The following is a 7,335-nucleotide window of genomic DNA, read 5'->3' on the forward strand; positions in this document are numbered from 1 at the left end:
GGCTTTTCATAAATTGCTTTTATAATGTTTAAGTAAGTTCCTTCTATTCTGACTTTCTTGAGGGTTTTTATTAAGAAAGAATGCTGTATTTTGTCAAATGCTTTTTCTGCATCTATAGACAGGATCATATGGTTTTTATCCTTTCTTTTGTTAATGTGATGTATCACATTGATTGATTTGTGAATATTGAACCAGGCCCATAACCCAGGAATGAATCCCACTTTATTATGATGGATAATTCTTTTTATGTGCTGTTAAATTCAATTTGCTAGTATCTTGTTGAGGATTTTTGCATCTGTATTTATTTTCATTATTTCTATATATTTTTTAATTTCTTCTCTAATTGCCTGATTGACCCAATCATTCCTCAGTAGGGTGGTTTTTAAAACCTCCAAAAATGTGAAGGTGTTCCAGATTTTTCCTGTGCTTGATTTCATGTTTCATAGAGTTGTGATCTGAAACTGTGCATGGTATAATTTAAATTCATTTGTATTTATGGAGGGTTGTTTTATGACCCAGCATATGATCTATCTTGGAGAATGTGCCATGTGCATTCAAGAAGAAAGTGAGTTCCCTAGCTTCAGGATACAGAGTTCTAAATATATCTATTAATTCCATCTGTTCAAGTGTGCTGTTCAGGTTCATTGTTTCTATAGTGATTTTGTGTCTAGTTGATCTATCCATTGTTGTAAGTGGAGTATTAAAATCCCCTGCAATAAGTACATTTTTATCAATAAGAGTGTTTGTGATTAGTTGTTTTATGTATTTGGGTGCTTCCGAATTCAGCACATAGATGTTTATAATTGTTAGCTCTTCCTGATGGAGATACCCTGTAATTATTATATAATGTCCTTCTTCATCTTTTGTTACTGCCTTTACTTTACTTTAAAGTCCAGTTTGTCCAATATAAGTATGGCTATTCAGGCTTTCTTTTGACTTCCAGTCATATGATAGATATTTCTCCATCCCCTTACTTTCAATCTGAAGGTGTCTTCAGGTCTAAGGTGAATCTCTTGTAGACAGAAAATAGATGGATTTTGGTTTTTTATCCATTCTGCTAACCTGTGTCATTTCATTGGAGCATTCAGTCCATTTACATTCAGTTATTATTGGAAAATGTGGGTTTATATTCATTGTGTTCTCTGTAGAGTTCATGTTTTTAGTGGTGTCTCTGGTGCCTTATATTCCTTGCTACATTTCCCTCATAGAGTCCTTCTTAGGGTTTCTTGTAGGGCTGGTTTGGTGGTGATGAATTCTCTCAATTTTTGTTTATTTGTGAAAACCTTTATCTCTCCTTCTATTTTGAATGACAGGCTCACTGGATAAAGGATTATTGGTTGTATATTTTTCCTGTTCATCACATTGAAGATTTCCTGCCAAGTTTCATTAGATAGGTCTGTAACCACTCTGATAGGTTTCCCTTTGTATTTTAGGGCCCTTTTATCCCTAGCTCCTTTCAGAATTCTCTCTTTATCTTTATATTTTGCCAGTTTCTCTATGATATGTTGTGCTGAAGATCAATTCAAGTTACGTCTTCGGAGAGTTCAATGTGCCTCTTAAATTTCAATGTCATTTTCCTTTCGCAGATTTGGGAAGTTCTTGGCTATAATTTGGTCAAGCATCCCTTCAGGACCTTTTCCTCTTTCTTCCTCTTCAGGAATTCCTATGATACGGATATTGTTCCATTTGATTGCATCACTCAGGTTTTGAATTCTCCTTTTCTGCTCCTGTATCAATTTCTCTCTCTTTTTCTCGGCTTCCTCTTTTGCTATATCTGTGTCTTCTAATTTACCTATTCTCCTCTCTGCCTCCTCAATCCATGCAGTGGCCACCTCCATTTTATTAGGCACCTCATTTGTAGCCTTTTTAAACTCATCATAGCTATTTTGAAGGTTCCTAATCTTTGTATCAATAGCTTCTCTGATGGCTTCCATGTTTTTTTCAAGCCCAGCAATTAATTTTATGACAATTGTTCTAAATTCTTGTTCAGTTATGTTGCTTGTGTCTGTTTTGAGCAGTTCTGTAGCTGTGATTTCTTCCTGGAATTTCTTTAGAAGAGAATTCTTTCATTTCATCATTTTGGCTAGCTTTCTGTCTCTTGTCAGTTTTAAATGCTCATTCTGCACAGTGCACCTGTTAGTATTTCTCTATTAAAAGAGGCTCTTTGACTGTCCAGGACCTGTCATTTCAGGAGGTGTTCTTTTAATGGTGTCTCTCAGTTTCTCTTGTTGTGCCTCTGATTCTTTTATTTCCTGACTCAGTGATATTTGGGACTCTCCATCATGTGTGCTTTCACTTGTTTCTTGAGGTAGCCCTATGATTGTGGCAGGCTTTGGGTTTGGGTTTTTACTAGTTTTGTTACTGTACAGGGTCACCAGTGTAGTAGTACTTGGCTGAACAAACTCAGACTACACAAGCAGCAGGCTCTGAAGCCCTCCTTCAGATGCTTTGGTAAGTCAAGCTCTGGCCTTACTTCCCCTTTCCCTTAATTTTCACCTTGACCAATTTTAACAACTTTCCAGGTGTCCCTGTGCTCGGCAAGTATTTTTTCAACCTCTTAGCTGGAGGCCATGCTAGGAGTGGGGGGACTCAAGGAGCAAAGTAGACAGAGCCCACCCCTGCCTCCTGGAGATGGCGAGCTGGCAAGAAATGCACCCGAACTGAGTCAATGTCAAATCCAGTAATGCTGAGAGTAAAGAGTCTGTGGATATGCTTCTTATGAAACTCTTATTAAAACCGAATTGATGAAGCACTTATAAGAACAAGTTTACAAATTAAATACAAATAAATCAAAGTGAAAATACAGTTTAACCACATTAATTTAACATGAGAGAATGCTTTCCTGGAACTAAACGAGTACACACAACTTGAATGTAGTACTCATTCTGTAGAGTGTGATTCCTTAGGGTTCCTCCTGTCCGACACTGCCCCAAACAACTGGTTGTTTATGGGCCCTTCCTGTGTGACCTGCTTCAACACTCAGGCCTGATTGCTGCCTATGAACCCTTTGCCCTTCGCACAATAAGTACACATGATGAAGAAAGTGCTGAGCAGCTTGGTGTCTGCAAACAATGGTCTCCTTTTGTTTCTAACCACAACTTACTGGTTCTTTTGTATAATATTAACCCATGAACACAGCCTGTTAAAATTAGAAGGCCTAAACAGGTCTATCTTGAATGCCTTTCTGACATTTCTCAAATGAGTTTCAGTTTTAAGGTCACATCTTTACTGAAATTATTTTTAAAAACTCACCAAACTATTACTAAAAATCTCTAACACTGAGCTATATGATCCATTAATTATTGTGGTTGTCTGTCTTCTTGGTTTATGTCTTTACTTTGAAAGCCTCCAATTGTGAGGGTGGACCAAAGGCCAGTCCAGCCACCCATGTGATTGGGGAGAAAGAAAAAAGAAATTTTAACTTTAAATTAGGCAGGATTCTTTTGGGTATAAGAGTCAAAATCCAACTTAATATTGGCTCAGTTGACAAAAGCTATTTATTGGCTCCTATAACTAGGAAATCCAGGGGCCTTTTCATTTCAGGAGTGGATTTATCCAAAGGCACAGAGACATCAGGACTCTGTCTCTCTTCACCTCCTGAGTCATTTTTCTCTTGTGTTAATTCCATTTTCAGGTGGAGTCTCCCCCTGAGGGGGCCATCAGCTTTCTAAACTCACATCTTATCCTCTTTAAAAGCTCAATCAAAAGAGAACATCTTTTCCTCAGAATACTTGGGCACAATAGTCATTGGCCAAGTTATTGGCATATCCATTACTGTGGATGGACAAGGAGTAGAGTATTTGGATGGTTGAGGCCTGCATCACAGTCCCACCCAGAAAGTTGGGTAGAGAAGGAATTATTCCCCAAGCTGATACATTGATGCTGGGTATACTGCAAAAGAAAGGAAGGAAAGAAAGAAAAAAATAAAGGAAGGAAGGAAAGAAGGAAAGAAGGAAGGAGGGAGGGGAAAAAGGAAGGGAAAGAAAAGGTCACTTAAAAATCTTATGCTAATGGTTTTGGAAGTAGGATATGTCAGTGTCCCCTGAGGCACTCGGGTTTCAAGATGGTGGTAAAAATGACCTTGATAGGGCATTAACTGTGTTCCAGATACTCAGCTATGTTTCTTTCATACACATGACATCATTTAATGCTCAAAACACTCCTTTAAGATAGCTACTGTCACTTCTGTTTTACAGAGGAACAAATTGAGACTCAAAAAGTTTTAATAATTTCCTCAAAGTTCCAGAGCTAATAAAGTACTAGACCAATTTTTTTTGCCAAAATAAGTCTCCTCATCTACAAACCAAAATCCTGTTCAAGGCATATGGCTGAAGTTGTCTCTGTAAGAGATGCCTTTTCCCACTACCAGAGTGGGAGTCTCAAAAAGCCAATTCTTTATAAAGGAGAAATACACAGTCTCAGAAAATACAAAAATTTTGCTTACTTTAACAATACCAATAGATACAAAGCTGTTCACCTTTTCCAATGAATGAAATGAGTTACTTCTTGTGCAAGGAATCAATAAGAAACCTCCATAATTAGCATTCAGAGAAACAGAGATTAGGACTAAGATCTTAATCCATCTCCTTCTTGGGGAAAATGAGGTGCAGGAAAAGAAGGTTATGCCTTTGAATTGGAGAACAAAAAGGAAGGAGATAAGTGTTAAAAGTTCATACCTGTTCCAGGAGCATTATCCTCTTTACGAGCTTTAATTCATATGGGAATACCGATATACCGACCACATATTACTTTTGAAAGCAGAATAGGATCTTAGAAGGTAGGGACTTAGAACATTTAAATTTTGAAAGAAGTGAGGCAGAAGAAATTCCTAATCTCACTGATCCTTCTTATGTAGGACTTCCTTTCTCTCACTTCTCCACCCATCACCAGATTGGGTGACTTCTTCCCAGATACGTTTCACAACATCCAGATGGTGACTTCATAACTGAAACTCTTTCCTTGAGGGGTGCCTGGGTGGCTAAGTCAGTTAAGCCCAGGTCAGGATCCTGTGCTTTGTGGGTTTGAGCCCCACATAGGGTTCTGTGCTAATAACTCAGAGCCTGGAGCCTGCTTCAGATTCTGTGTCTTCCTCTCTGTCCCTCTCATGTTTGCACTCTGTCTCTGTCTCCTGAGAATAAATAGATACTTTTAAATATTAAAAAAGGGGGGGCTTATCTTGCCTCTCCTCTAGCTCATCTGCACACAACCACCTTTGTTTACCTTCCTTTAAAAAGAAAAGTGTGGGGGCGCCTGGATGGTTCAAAGCATCTGACTTCAGCTCAGATCATGACCCCATGGTTCATGGGCCATGTCAAGCTCTGTGCTGAAAGCTCAGAGCTTGGATCTTGTTTCAGACTCTGTGTCTCCCTCTCTCTGCCCCTCCCTTGCTCACACTCTCTCTCCCTCTCTCTCTCTGTCTCTCTATCTCTCTCTCTCAAAAGTAAATAAACATTAAAAGAAAATTTTTAAAAAGAAAAAGAAAAGTCTGAATCTCTATCATACTCCAGTGAAAAGCATCCATTGGACAGAGGTAGTTTGGGGGGACCCTCACTCCCACAAACTCCTCCCAAGAACCTGGGTGGGGCCCTAACAATGGGTTCACATGGTCCTATATCTTTGTAGAATCTGCAAAATGGAGATAGTTTAACTTCACTGGTTAAGATTTCCACCTCTTACCAATCGAACTCCCCCTCTGTCACACTTCCTCTAGTGTTGAGTGAATATAGAGTTGCAGTGGAATTTGGCTAAAGGGAAGTTGAGTTAGAAATACTTGAGTTTATTATCCATAAATGTATGTGACTCCCTGTCTCAGTACAGAGTATGCTTCTGGCTGAGCCACTGTAGGAATGTCTTCCAGAATTACCCCTCCACGAACTCACAGCACAACACCACCAATGTGCAGAGCTATTGGTCATCTCATAGTATTAGTGTGCCCTGGAGGGCATGCATGGTTTTCTAGACTTTCTCTCCAACCACACTCCATGAGCTCCAAGCACTATTAACCAAGAATTCTAAAGGGACTTATAGGTAAAGATGGCAGTTTAAACATTTTCTATTTCTTTTTTTTTTAATGTTTTTATTTATTTTTGATACAGAGAGAGACAGAGCATGAGGGGGGAGGGGCAGAGAGAGAAGGAGACAGAACCGGAAACAGGCTCCAGGCTCTGAGCTAGCTGTCAGCACAGAGCCCGACGTGGGGCTCGAACCCACGAACATAAGATCTGACCTGAGCCGAAGTCGGAGGCTTAACCGACTGAGCCACCCAGGTGCCCCTAAACATTTTCTATTTCTAAAGCCCTACTAAAATGATATAAAGTTTTGTTGTTGTAACTGGTGTTTCTTTTCACTGGGGTTTTTTGTTTTGTTTTGTTTTTTTTTGGTTTTGGGGGGTTTTTTGTGTGGGGTTTTTGTTTTGTTTTGTTTTGTTTTTGCTTTTAGGCATAAATCCACAAGGATAGGGAAAATAGGAAAAGACACAATAGGAACAAAACTGTGTAAGCTGGAAAGTAGGTGGAAGAGGCCTGGGGAAGCCTGAATCAAACTTCAGTAGGGAAAGTTGAGAATCAAAATAGATTATAATCTTTGTAAGAGGAGGGGAAAAAAAATAAAAGAATCAGTGGTTGGAAGTGTTTTTGGAGCTCACAGTAACAACACTGAAAACCACAAGGAAATGGAGCTAGTCTTGAATATCCTAAAGAAAGAATTCTTTCTAACCTAGAATTCCATATCTGACCAAACTATCAATCAGGACTGAGGATTTAGATCCCATGCACTTTTCCCAGAAAGCTACTGGGGTAAACCAGAAAAGCAGAAGCCCTGGCTACAGGAGACACAAGAGAGGGTAAAATACTTTCAGGATGACAGTAAAGATTAAAATTGTCTTCTATGTACAAGGAGCAGAGGACCGTCTCCAGTCCCCAGAGTGGTAGGTCCAAAGGCCACGGGAATAGCTTCTTAGGAATAGGAAATGGTTAGACTTTACTGAGACTATAGGAGAAGAGACTTACACTGTTGGCAGAAGGGCAAAGACATTTAGAGTTAAACTAGTGACAATACATGAAATGAAAAAGCAAACAAACAAGAAAATGAACTCAAGAGACAGTCTGTAACAAAGTTAAAGTAATTGTAGTGGACTATTTGCCTCGGCTATGACTAGCATTTACAGGACCTTAATAATGTAAATACTGCAGATTGATTTAACTAAAACGGCACTATTGAAAAGAGGCAATATAGGAAGGGAGCTTGTGTGCATGATGGCATCGGTGGGCAGAGAGAAAAGAGCCAAATCCTCATCCTCCATGGTGGAAAGCCATCAGATAAGGCACAGACCAAAAA

The 7,335-nt window shown here is 39.2% G+C and overlaps 1 protein-coding gene across 1 annotated transcript in view; it reads right to left on the reverse strand.

Annotated features, from left to right (window-relative positions):
- Positions 1–7,335, reverse strand: part of MAP3K7CL (MAP3K7 C-terminal like) — a 99,736-nt gene that overhangs the window by 46,332 nt on the left and 46,069 nt on the right. The window lies entirely within an intron of this gene.

Source organism: Suricata suricatta, chromosome 5 (genome assembly GCF_006229205.1).
Source record: "Suricata suricatta isolate VVHF042 chromosome 5, meerkat_22Aug2017_6uvM2_HiC, whole genome shotgun sequence".
In the NCBI taxonomy this organism is placed as follows: Eukaryota; Metazoa; Chordata; class Mammalia; order Carnivora; family Herpestidae; genus Suricata; species Suricata suricatta.